Here is a 13,936-nt window from a genome sequence, read left to right as displayed (position 1 = left end):
GAATTTTTGGAAGATCTTTACAGGCTGCTAGAAATTGAGAACAAAGGGAAATGTCGTCAGCTGAATCTTTTTGCTTTATTTGGCTCTAGTGGGGACACTGTCTTCCACAATGATAGGAAAACTTTCCCAGAAACCCACTTTGAAAATGAAAAGCCGAATTAATCACACACAACAATAAATTTAAAAAAATAAAAAGGAAAAAAACTCCAAATTTCTATATTGGTTTATAAGGCAAGATTTTTATAGTTATCATAAAAGGCTTTTGTACTTTACCAGATAAATTCTGATGGTTTGATCTTTGGAGGGTTGAACGTTGAGTTGAGGTTTGTTTTGTAACTCTGATTTGTGCCTGCTGAGTGTTTTTCTTAAGCTGCTGGCCCATGCTTTTTTTTTTAGCATTTTCACTGGTATTTTCATAAGCTTGAGTGTATAAAATCAGTGGAAAACAAACTAGTGTTGAGAATGTATAACCAATATTGTCAACCTTTCTTTAGAGAACTTTACAAGTACAGATTCAAAATCCACTGCACTGTTTGTCCTTTGCACTATTTCTCACATTGCCCGACTTATTCCAGTCTGTACAAAAGTGGCAGACTTAGACAAATGTTCTTCTCATCCAACCCTAAAGGAAGCAAATGGCACTGATGGATCTAAAACCCACAGATACATTACCTGTATGAATGAAGGTGACACGAAAGTTCAGCTACTCAGTAGCAAGTACTGAAATGCCAAGTAACTACAAATGCCAAACTACAAATCAGAAAAGACAGATGTCACTCCAAACTATGCAAGACAAACTGGTAAGTGAGGTAGAGGTAGGTGCCTACTTTAAATTCTGCCATCTTAGACTCTTTTTCAAAGATAAAAGAAAATAACCTGTTGCTGTACCATGAAGCCAGATTTTTTATCCCTAAACATCTGTACTGTGTAACTTGAATTCTATTGTTTTCATTTATTATAAAAAGTATAGTTGGTCACAAAAAAACAGCTGCACTGAAAAAAATGACAGAGGTTTGAAACATAATTATGATTTCAGGGTTTTAGTGACCCATCACACATTAGAAACAGGTTTTTCTGTTGAATGGGAACTTGTCGATAAACACTGATTGTACTCCCTCATCTGAAAATGTTTAATTAGCCTCTGAAAGGGCTCAGCTTTGACATCACTCTTGCATGAAGAGGCTTGGGTGCAGCAGACACATTTGACTACGCTGCCTCTAGTAATAAACCTGACGAGGAAAGCGACAAATTAGTGCAGAACAATAAAAGACAGAGGGAATTTTTATTTATCTTCCTCTTCAGAAAATGACTGCGGGATCTCACCATTTGAAGCTTTCCTGTGCAGTGGACCAGCTCAACATCAGAGTCCAAGTGACTGCATACTAAAATCTTTGCTTCTGCTGTTTCAACCTAAACATTAATTTTGAAGTTCTCAGTCTAAATTTGAAAACTTTTCCAGCTAGTTCAAGATGCTTGGCTTTTGATCTAGTGTCTTCCAGAAGAAAGGCAATTTTTGGGTTGTTGGACACTGTGTACATATGAGCAAAGTAATTCTGTGTTGCCTGAGAGCAGAGTCTAACTTCACACTAGAGCAGGACATCTAAAATAAGGTTACCTGAATTTGATAAATATCTCAAGCCATGGTGAAATTGATATCTTGAAAAATCTAATTTTTCAGATATTGTATCTTCAGCTTCCAGAGAAAACTAGATACAGCTTTTTAAATATGTAACATGTACAGTTGCTGTGCAGATCTGTGTTCAGACCTGCAAGTGGTTATTCCTATGTGTGCTTTCACCTTTTTTTTGCATGCACACAAAAAAGAAACTATGAAAGAAGCTTGTATTATCTTTTATACTTTTATTATATTTGAATTATACTTTTATTAAAAAGGTACAGTGGCAAAACAGCCTGTAATGTCCACAAAACAGTAAAGATAAAAAGAAACCACAAAATAATCTTCATAACTGTATATAAAGCCATAAGGCATTTTCACATACATTAAAATATGTAATATTTATAAATTACAATATAAAATACATAGAAGAGATTATTTGAGATTATTTATCTCTCTTATTTTTAAAAAATCTTTCTTTTCTTGCCCCAGTCACCAAAATGTCACCCATATGTTAGAGGTCAGTATCTCATTACATAGTGAGCATATCTACTGACTCCTGTGCCACATCAAAAGATATCTATCTATTTTTCAACATTTACATCTCCCAAATAATTGTGAGTTTTTAAAACCACGTATCTTAAAAGTTGGAGCAAAAAAATGCCCCAAACTTCCTGGAACATTAATGTATCCCATCTAAGGAATTCATCTGAAGACACCCCGGAGGATGTACTCCATACGCATATTATACGCCATTAGGTTATGATTGCAGGCCAGTGGAAATCATGGCTTATTCTTTGGGTTATGATCTGGCCCTTAACGTTACTTTCCATTTCCAGCAAGAAAGTGCCTGATGGTCTGAAAATTGTGGAATCTTGCCAATTGTAGACTAATGAACACTGCAGCTATACCCTGTAATTAGGAAGCAGAAGATTGCAATTCCATTTTCTAAAAATTCTGCCAAGGTTATTTTTCTATTATTATAACAGAAGGAAGGGATGGGTTGGCAAGCTTTCTTGAAAATGCATTTACACTCTGATTTTGAATACTGTAAATTTGTAAAAGGTTTTATGCAGCAGAAATATAACAAACAAAAGATGCCAGTGTAGAGTGGAACTAAATAACTTGCCATGTTAACAGACAGGAAAAAGCATAAACTATCTAAAACCATAAACTATCTTGTATCTGGCATTTAATACCCCTGCAATTATTATAACTTCTATATAGTAATGCTTCTGGTGCAACTTGCTCAAAACCAAAAATCCTTTTTAGGAATAAAAACATATCCTGAACTTAGTTTTATCTCAACATACACAGGTACTGGAACTGGAAATTATATACATTGTTTGCTTTTCCAATGATGAGAAACTTTATTCTTGGAAATTTTTGTAACTGATCAGTTTTCTGTCTTCTGATCTGATTGGTCACTTTAACCTATAGCAGGGTTATCCTGTTGCTTCTATTGCCTTGTCAAAAGGCCCGTGTTCTACATGTGACAAAGACTGAGTATATTAATAACTTAATTATACTTCTTCCAGACCTAATTATTTTAATTACTGCAATCATGCTAGTATAGCACCTGCAATTCAGAGCAATCAACTGTTCTTGGATTACAAAAATTAAGTGTTCATATGAAATATTAAGTAAGGTGAACTTTTGTAGAAGTTTGTCGATAAAACTATAAAATGACCTGACCTGTTGCAACCCTTTCTGAGATTCTTAAGGGAAAGAAATGGTTTGGAAAGAATCACCTTTAAGTGGTGCTGTATGATGTTAGGAATCTGATTGTGTGCTCATATGTATTAACTGAGTATACTCTGTGTAGCTCTAGCTTTGCCAGAAGGATTGAAAATAAAATGAGTGGAAGGAATTAATTTATAAGTTGAGTGGAAGTATGAGCTCTTCAAAGTTTAACAATTTTCCTACATGTAATAAATCCGAGAATGAAATGCAAAGGCATTTTTCACCGGAGAAATGCCAAAATAACTAGATTAACAGTTTCTATAAAAGAGCTGGGCATCTCCTACCTTAGTGACATTTCAGAGTATGTGTTTGTCAGCTCGCCACTGATCTTGGTACTGAGATAACTAGCTGTTTCTGAGAAACTGTATCAATTTCATGATATTTGACGTGCCAAAAGAATTCTGAAAAAGACCAAATAAACCTAAGAATGGTCTATAGTTCCTTGACTTTTAAAAAAGAACTCAGTTTTCTTCTAAGTGACTAAGAATTTAAACAAAGTTTAAAATGGATATCTTGATTTTTCTGGTGATTTAGGTCACATGGGTGGTATAATATACTGTTTCCTAGAAGAATTGAGATTAATCTTGGTTAGAATTATCTACCTCCATAAAAGTTAAAAGAGATGCCTATTAGGAATTCAGAACAGTGAACTGTGAAGGCAAACTGAGCCCTAGAGTTTATAATGGTTGAGTTCTAAAGGCAAGTGTCCAAACATATTACTGAGGAATTCCTTTGCTTAAATGCTAGATATCTTCCTTCCTGACAGAGAACTGGAACAGCAAAGCAGCTGTCAGTCTGAAATGCAATCGGTTTCCTACAACATATGCTTCATGACATGTAGAGAGTGGTACAGAAAATACACATCATGGAGATTTTCCTGACTGGGAAATCATGCAATACAGGAAAACATACTGGTTAAGTAGATTTATTTAAACAGCGAAGCTAATGTTTCTCATAAAACTCTGTTTCAGGCTCCTCACTCAAAATAATTTGAATCCCTTTTGAGACTGCTAGTAAACAAAGCAAAAATAATGTTCAATAACAGAATATAAAATAGATTTTGTTTTGACAATTTTTAAACAAAATGTTTCAAGCTTTCATTTTGCTATGATATTTAAAAGTAACGTTTAACTAAATTCAGTGTTTAAAGGGTCAGAGAATTTGGAAAAAATTATTTATTTTGATAGAATGAAATATTTTGTCAAGTTTAAATGTGTTTTTTTTCACTATTGTATTTGGGTAGGAAACAAAACTAGCAGTTTTATTCAGGTATATTCAAAACAGATTGTTTTCTTGGGGTGTGTTCCTCACCATGCTACAAACACTGAACCAAATACGAAACAAGCACAATTTACAAATGTTTATACAGAGCATTCCTCAGTGCTACACAGAATTGCCAGAGCTTAGCCTAAAATTTCCCATTGTTTTTAATGATCCTGCCCCCTAATTATAAACTAAGTCTGTAAGACGATGATAATAAGTAAATTTAGAGTAAAGCTGGTTTATTATAAAAAAGGTTCTTTTTTTTTTCAATGTAGTCATGGTAACAATCTTAATTGGTTAATAAAATTGACATAAATAAAAGGCAATTCTTGTTTCCACTCAGATGATAAATACTTATTTCTGAGAGATGTGCCATGGTAAAAGAAACTCTAATTCTTCCAAAGAGCACTTCTGATTTTCTCTTATGTAGATTTGTTGCTGCTGCCAAGTGAGTGTTATGAAACTGTGAAAGTATAGAGTTAGGAAATTTATATTTCTGCTAAAAGTTCTAAGCTGCCTGTTGTAATATTACACTTTTAAAATATTATTTCCTTTAGCAGACAGTAATGCTGATCAATACCTTTTGTGACATTTATTTCTGCACATTGCCAAAAGAGATTATCATGAGCATCGGAGAATAATACGGAAAAGAAGTAGTTGATTTCCTTATCTATTAAGTTTGCAGACCAAAGCCTCACATGGTGGAAACATCATCACTTCCAGCCCTTCCAGAACTATAGCCAATTATATATTTGTAGTGTAGCATCCAAACTTTGCTTCAGAAAAAGCCTTTTTGTTTTCTGCAGGTAAAATGCATTTTCTTAGTCCACTAGTTGGTTTCAAAGCAACCACTCCTACCTAACCTCTTTATGAAGCTCTTGTCTGGGAATTTGTTTAAACCCAAACCCAAATCTAAATGATATTAACACCAATGGAAGATCATGCATCAATTTAATTTTGAAGTAGGATGACAGCTGGTAACTGAATTCTGCACTGAGGGTGGTGGTGGGGGGAATTGTGCTTCTGAGTGCATTATTCAGTATATAGATAAATGATATTCAGTTCTTCCTATTCCTCATAAGCAATATGTATGATCTCAGAGTGCATAAAGACAACAGTTAAAGGACTGCAATGTGTTACATTTTGCATGCCAGCAAAATGAAACATGATTCAAGCAGGTTTTCAGTGGTGACATGCAGTCTCAGCTGTGGCAGGCGTTAGCAGAGAAACTAGAGAACAACGTGCTTTTCACCCTGTAGAAAGACTGTGCCATTACAGAAGTCTGCAGTCTGCTATCAAATGCAGAACTGTCAATAGTTAAACAAAACTGTTTTAAAAAACCAGTTTTGACTTGTGGTTTTTATGTATTAAAGTTAATTAGCTATTTAAGGAATTGTGTTTGCATCATGGCATATATTTTTAAAAAGCAGGCAAGAGAGGCATAGACATTATCAGAATTTCATACATTACCTGACTATCTGTATTTTGTATCTCTGAATTTAAGGAACCTGTATAAACTCTTTCTTCTAAATTAGGAGTTTCTGTATGTTACAGAAGTTCAGATGGCAGAACTTCTAACACGAACGTTTATAGTAGATTAAGACTGGTCAGTTGAACAATTTCCTTGTGTGCTAGTTTCACATAGGTATGTGTTCATAAAGTTTCTTAGAGGTCATTCCTTCCTGGATTTGTATTTAGGGATTTTCCGTACTCTGAATTTTGGAGGAAACTTTGAGCTTAACAAGAAAGAGTTCAATAGAGTAATCTTTGTGTTGTAATCATGTCCTGTGTACATTATATTGCTTCTTGGCTTGTCTCCATTTTGCTAATTTTCAGTGCATTGAATTTGGGCTTTCATCGACTTTAAAAAAAAAAGTGAATTTAAAAAAAGACTATGTTTCTAGTTATTAATCTAGTTATTAATTTTCTACTCTCTCTTTCAGTTAGACACAGGTTGCATCTGACGGATTGCTTTTCACTTTTTCTTAAAGGACCTGATGATACAGGCTCAGCAGGCTGAGGTCAAATGTTGGTAGCCAGGAGCCAGGTAAGATCTCATGATATGCGGCAAATGGGAGGAGAAGCTATAATGAAAAAAAAAAATATCCAGCTTTCTGTCTCTTATTCCCAGCTTAAAATGGGAATAATTAAGTTTATGCATTGTAAAATGCACCAAAATACTTTGATTTAAGTATCCAGCTCTGAATCGTGAGATACTGTTGGTTTCAGTATGAGTTGATTGAGTGATGGGTAGTTGTTGGTTTTTTTATGTTTGTTTGCTTGTTTTATCAGAATTAGGTTGATGGTTGGACTAGATGATCTTAAAGGTCCCTTCCAACCTAGACAATTCTATGATTCTATGCATATACAGAAATAAGCATACTATCAAAATGCCATAAAATGGTGAGACTTTAAAGGGTAAATATTGACAGAATTGTAATGACAATGGCTATCTCAGAAAAAAAAAAAGCCTTGAAAATGCCTGCAGCATAGAAAAGTAAACTCCAATATTAATTAATAAGTGTTGCATTAGTAGAAACAGTTTCTGAGTGTCTCTAACTTACTCGCTTTCAAATTATAGATTGTTTACTTAGCGTTCTTCATTGCCAGTAAAACTTTCTTTTAAATAGAAGTTTATAAAGCAAATTATCCAACTGTGAAATTGGAAGCACAACTGTTTCAGCCCATCTGAATTTTTTTTAAACGTTCCCCCACAGTAATCTGCTCTCAGCTTTATAGTGCCTACAACTGAAAAGGATTATCTAGTTAGAATACATCAGTATATAATAAATGTGCTTCATTTCTTCTGCAGTCCTTAAAGCTGACAGCCAAAATGAATATTTGTCTCAGCATTGGCACCACTGGTACTTTTGCAGAAACTATTTCATGGTCCACTGGACCCTAAAGGACATTGTTTTTAAAGGCATATTATCAAAAGGAATGAAGCATAGCATCAGACTGCATATCAGCATGTATTATTAAACTTAAGGGCAATAGTATTGCTTAGTTGATGTTGTAAGGCTCCCTAGTCAAAATGTATTAAAACTAATCTTTATGCTTCTCAGCTTTTATAATTTTTTTGTGTCTAACTAGTAAATACAGGTCATGAAAGATACTTGTAGATATCTGATAACTTTGAAAGAAGAACAGAAATGTGCTTTATAAACAAAGTAATTTATCATCCTTTCTGCATGTATATAGAAAACCTACTGTCATAACTGCTGTTATACTAATGGGTTTCCCATACAGTGCCAGATTAATTAGCTGTCAAAGTAGCACAGCTCTGAATCCCATTTTGCTGATTTATGAAAAAAAAAAAGCTACATTCCTTTAAAAATATGCAGATTTACTGTTAGGGATATTATCATGAAGTAATCAGCTTTCTTGGAAAAAGCTATTGAACTGCACGATGCAAATTTCTGAATCTCAAAAGCTGGGGGCTCATCAGAATATTCATTGGTCAAATCACAGCTACAGATTGCAGCAGTGTTCATTGGGTTAGATGCTGCATGGTCCTGACAGCTTAACTGTCAGATAAATTGCTGCAGTTATAGCATATGAGCAAGCCCATAAGCTGATCATATTAATGTTACGAAAATATGACACCAAAAACTAATAACGTTCTTTGAGGCATCTGGACAGAAGCAAAATCTAATCTTGTCTAAAAGATCTCCATTAGCAGTAATCATTCTGTAATATGATCAACATATTCTTGTCAAAGCACATAGTACTGTGCAGTATTAGTAAAACTGATTAAACATGGCATGCTATTCTAAAATAAACCTTCAACTTTGAGAATCAGGGCCTGCTGATTACACTGGATTTGTTGGTTAAAACACATCCAAGCCATTTTGAAAATAGCTTCTTTTGGGGATTTATTCTTAGTAAGGGAGAAGTATACAGTAGTAGAAAAGAAATCAAAATGAGAAGTTAGGCCATATAGAATTTGAACAGCTCAAGGAAGGGGGAAAAGAACATCTGAGAAGTGTTGATTCCCTGGTACAATAATCTTTCACTGCCTCCCAGAAAAGTGTGGGTTTATACATCCTTTGCTTGTGATACCTTGTGATCCAATTGCATAAACAACCAAAGTTCCTTCAAGGTTGCACATTCTTATAGCTGAGAATAAATACATCAAGAGCATATCAGGCCATCTTCTTTGTTGAAAAAGGCCTCGCTCTTTGGGCTAAGCCTTTGCAAGTGATGGGTGATTTGCTCCAAGTTTATGCTGTGAAACATATGGTCCATGGTGCTCTGATGTTCCGTGCAACTAAAGAAGTCAATGAATTTAAAAGGGAGAATAAAGCTTCACATAGGGCACTGTGCCTTTTTTGCTCAGTAGTGTTGCTGTTGTCCAGGAAAGTTCCATGCATGATGATAGAGAGCAAGGCAAAAGAGCTAAAGATCTGGAAGGTAGTATTGAGAGAGCACATGAATGGTTCTCTTATTTTCACTTTTTTTTGTAAATATTTTTATTTTACTGAATCTTCTGTAAGATCTCTGGAGCACTGTAGAATCCAGCTACTCTGCTAGGGCTGTTGATTCACAAGCACAAGGAGCACACAGACCCTAATTTAAATTATAATTGGAAAATTTTTCTCTAGCTGTGAACTGGTTCCCCTTTTGGGGTCGTAAAAGGATCCAGAGAGATCTGAGGAGCTTTACTCTGTGCCTTCTCAGTTCCTTATGGCTGAGAGAGGAGTGATGCAGCTCGGGCTGCATCAGGAACCAGTTTTAACTTCCGAGTGCAATGAACTACTTTTTTAACATTTTTCCCTGATTTAGCCCTTAAAAGTTAACCTCATAGAGTACATAATTTAAAAATTATTTCAAAGCAGAAATAATGCTTCACTAATGTCTAATTAGAACCAATAGCGCACTTCGTAATGAAATCTTCACCAACAGTCAAACTGAATGAATACAAAGGAACAAAGCTGCTCACAGTCTGCAAGTGTTTACTTTGGCTGGAAAAACACTAAGTCACTAAGTAACTTTAACAGCTGGCACCAGAAAAGTTTCTCCAAAGAAGAAGAATGAGGAAAAAAAGGTGCAACAGATAAGGATGGTGGTTCCTGCTTTCTTGCCTGGATGAACTGAGCTGCAATTGCCTGTAGACCCTCTACAAATAGAGGTGAGCTAAAATAGGAGAGGAAGGCAAGGCATGGTGGGAGAGACTTTGGGAGACACTGCATCTTTTTCTTGGAAAATGAGGAGTTGTAACCTCCTGGAATGCATTTCAGAGATGGAGCCAGATGGACCCAGCTGGTGTAACTGGATGAATGAAAATGCTCTCCCCTCCATCACAAAGGGACTGAGCTGGTGCAGAACTTTGTTATCTCAGAAGCATAAACAGTGCTGTGAAGTGCTACTGAAGAAGAACCATAATTTGCAGACTTTAATTAGATTGTGAAAGTTTGAAGACAAGGTGGGAACAGCAAGTTATCCCCGCTTCTATGTAACATGAATTAATTAAGACCAATTTAGGGGTGGTTTTATTCGGAAACTTGAGAGTAATTGCAGGGGGACGGGGGAGGGAAAGAGAGGAGAACAGAAGAGCAGGGAGAGTACACCCAATGACAAAGGATTTGAGAAAGTCCAAAAAATATAGTTTTGAATAAAATGTCTGCCCATAAAGAAGAGGCTGGTTCCAAACTACAAGGAAGATCATTTAATTATTTTCTGCAGTGTAAGGACAAAGGCAGCAACCATCAAACAGACAAATAATGTGTTTTCAGCATGCTTTTTGTATTTTCTTTCACTCAGCCATTTTGAACTGAACTGAACATGAAATACTTTTTTGTTCCACTGATGAAAGGACAGTTCATTACACTGGGATAAAGTATTTCCCAATATTTATCTTTGTAAAGTGAAAAATAGAGCTAAACGTTGGAACGCCTCAGAAAATTTAGTTTCTACTGGCACGACCTTGTCTAACAGGATGGGCATCTGTATCATGATGTTATAGTGTCCTCATGAGAGAAATGCCTTGTTTTTCCAGAAGGAGAGCTACTTCCAAGGTGAAGGATGTTCAAAGTTAAATCATAAATTCAACAAGCCTATTCTGTCACAAGAAACAAATTCAATTTTACAGTAAAAATTGTAGACAGAGTATCTTTGCTTCTAAAATGGAGATGGGCTGGTGATAAATGAGATCAGGGCAATAGATGTCAGACCCTCTAAATTATATGGGCTAGGCTGAAAGTAGTACTATACATACCATGAAGTAAAAGGAAATGAGATTGCACTCATTTATATGAATATTTACAGGCTAAGTATCTTTTAATTTGTGTGTGTGATGGAATAGACACAAATAGATGAGAATACCTTCACTTTTCCCCATCTGTTGCCCCGACACCAGGTCACAGGAGATTGCAGGGTTTTCTGACCAATGTCAGAAAGTCCACCTGATGCTTTTCTCCCACTTTATAAGAAGAAAGAAGGCAGCTGCCCCTCAGCCTGCCTCCTTGTTAGCCTGCCTCCCATGCTGATGTGCTTTCAGGCAAGTCCTTGCTCAGGCTGCAGCACGAGCCAGTTTTAACTTCTGAGTGCAATTAATTACTTTTTTAACATTTTTCCCTGCTTATTTAGCCCTTAAAAGTTAACCTCATAGGGTCCATCATTTAAACATGATTTCAAAGCAGAAATAATACTTCACTACTATCTTATTAGAACCAATAGCTCACTCTGTAATGAAATCTTCACCAGCAGTCAAACTGAATGAATACAAAGGAACAAAGCTGCCCAAACACTGAAAACCAATTATTTCACTTTCTTTTCTGTCCATACTGTGCAACAATTTCCCCTTATTAAGGCAGTGTATTTCAGAGGAATTACGATTTATACACAATGAACAATACCTTAAAATATCATTTCTTGCATGTTTTCAGTGAAAGAACTAATGGGTAGATCTTTCACTGGAAGATGTAGAAGGAGAAATTAAACTGAAAAGTGTTGTGTGCTATTTGTAGTAGGAAAATAGTAATACTGGTTTCAACAGATAGGCATTATAAATACACAGGACCAGGTTCATGCATTTCTTTTGAAAACCTTAGCATTGAGATAAATTTGGTAAAACATGTTCTCAGACTTACTGTGTCGTACCATATCCTGGACTTTTGCTAACGCTTAAACTTAAGGTGGTCTTCTGATTTACAGCTATCCAGAGATGCATGGGGTTGCCAAAGATCTAGGCACGCACTAATTGGCACAGACAACGGCACAGACATAAAACTGTCTCAGGAGTGACAATGTCAATGTGCAGCTGTTGTGAATCATCTTTAAAACCTTCTCTATTATGTGTGAAGGACATCCCCTCAATTAAGGGGTTTGGTGGTTTGCTTAAGTCAACACTGATATGGTCAACAGGTTTGCAGTGAAGAACACGTCTGCTAGATTTCAAGATCCTGCTATTACAGGTAACTCTGACTCAAATCCTTACTTCTAAATCTCCTTTCTCCAAAATTTATAAAAACCTGCTTATGCGCATTTTCTGTAAAGGGTTTTCTACAGGTTTTGAAAACTGAGGAACATACCACCATCCCTTTCTTCCCAGTAACTTGTGTTTCAAATAGGATGGATTATAAATCCTTTCAATCCTTCTGGATAAGAAATATTTGAAAGCTATTTGACCTCCTGGCAAAATAGAGTTGCCCAGCGCCCACTAATAATGGTGTGTGGCCAGGCTATTGAGGTCTCAGCTAGAGAAATTGTTATGACCTACAGGCAAGCGACGCTATGACTGAGATGCACCCTAATGTAAAATCCCAGATAATAGGAAAGGCACACAGTGGTGGCAAAATAGTACAGGGAGCTTCCAACTCATGTGTTGTGCCACTTAAAATTTCTGATAACTGTAAGTTGCCTTGACCTTGTGAGCCTACAGTCCAATAGCTCTGATTGTGTAATGTATGACAGAGAGCACATACAGCTAAGTCAGGCTGTATTCTGAGGCACTGATGAGTAGCCCAGGCATGTACAAGAAAAAAAGGGAAAAAAAGAAAGCTTTTATATATTTTAATTAGACAGAGTGGAATCTAGCTTAGAAGAATTTAGTAACCTGAACTCCCATTGCTGAGATATACCTTACGAATTTTTTGACTGTCATTGCGAGTATGGAGTATGTTCTAAATGAACTGGTAATAAAGGGGACAAAATATGACCATGCTTCCCATGCATTGTTAATATTAATTCAACCAGCAGAAAAGCTCTTAGAAATGGAATATTCTCAAGGGTTAGTTTTTCTGACCACAAAGATCTTCCAGCAGCAGCAAACCTATGTTTTGGTGAAAAGTGAAAGATCATCAGGGAGAGCACAGGTCAGAATGAATCTTGATTATTAAGAATACATTAAATATATGTGTCTGAGTGTGTAATAGTCTTATCTCCTAATCTTAGAAGAAGAATGTTGCTGGGGAATGCTTTCTTGGTATTTTGGGAAGAGTCAGAGGCTAAAAATCTCAATCTGAATGGGTCCAGAGGAGGGCCATGGAGACGATCAGAGGGCTGGAGCACCTCTCCTATGAAGCCAGGCTGAGAGAGTTGGGGTTGCTCAGCCTGGAGAAGAGAAGGCTCTGGGGACACCTTATAGCAGCCTTCCAGTACCTAAGGGTGGCCTAGAAGAGAGATGGGGAGGGATTCTTTATGAGGGAGTGTAGCAATAGGATGAGGAGTAGTGGCTTTAAACTGAAAGAGTGGAGATTTAGATTAGATATTAGGAAGAAATTGTTTACTGTGAAGGTAGTGAGGCACGGAAACAGGTTGCCCAGGGAAGTTGTGGATGCCCCATCCCTGGAAGTGTTCAAGGCCAGGCTGGATGGGCTTTGAGCAACCTGGTCTAGTGGGAGATGTCCCTGACCATGGCAGGGGGCTTGGAATTTGATGGTCTTTAAGGTCCTTTTCAATCCAAACCATTCTATGATTATTTCATGTGTCAGAACTCTCACAGTATATGCTCTCTGTGTGGCAATTTTGGATCCTGTGTAAGCAAAATCTAATCAAACTATTTATAAAAAAGGGAAAAGATGTGACCAAAATTGCATTTTCATATTTTGCTTTGTAAGTGAACAGAAATAAATAAGTAAAAATAGCATGGTTTATTGCAAAAGGCAGGAAGAGGAATGAATATAATTTCCTCAGGAAGAAAATGCATTACACTACCAGATGTTGAAATTATGCACGTTAAAATATTTTTGTATTAATTCAACTTCTTAGCAGGAATTCATTACTGTGAATAGTTAAACTGAACCTTCCTCAGAGGGCCAGGTGGGTCAACAAGACAAAACAAAATAAAGTATTGCAGAAGTGGTACTTATAATT

Source organism: Calidris pugnax, unplaced genomic scaffold (genome assembly GCF_001431845.1).
Source record: "Calidris pugnax isolate Ruff unplaced genomic scaffold, ASM143184v1 scaffold197, whole genome shotgun sequence".
Taxonomy (NCBI): Eukaryota; Metazoa; Chordata; class Aves; order Charadriiformes; family Scolopacidae; genus Calidris; species Calidris pugnax.
This window is presented reverse-complemented; position numbering follows the sequence as displayed.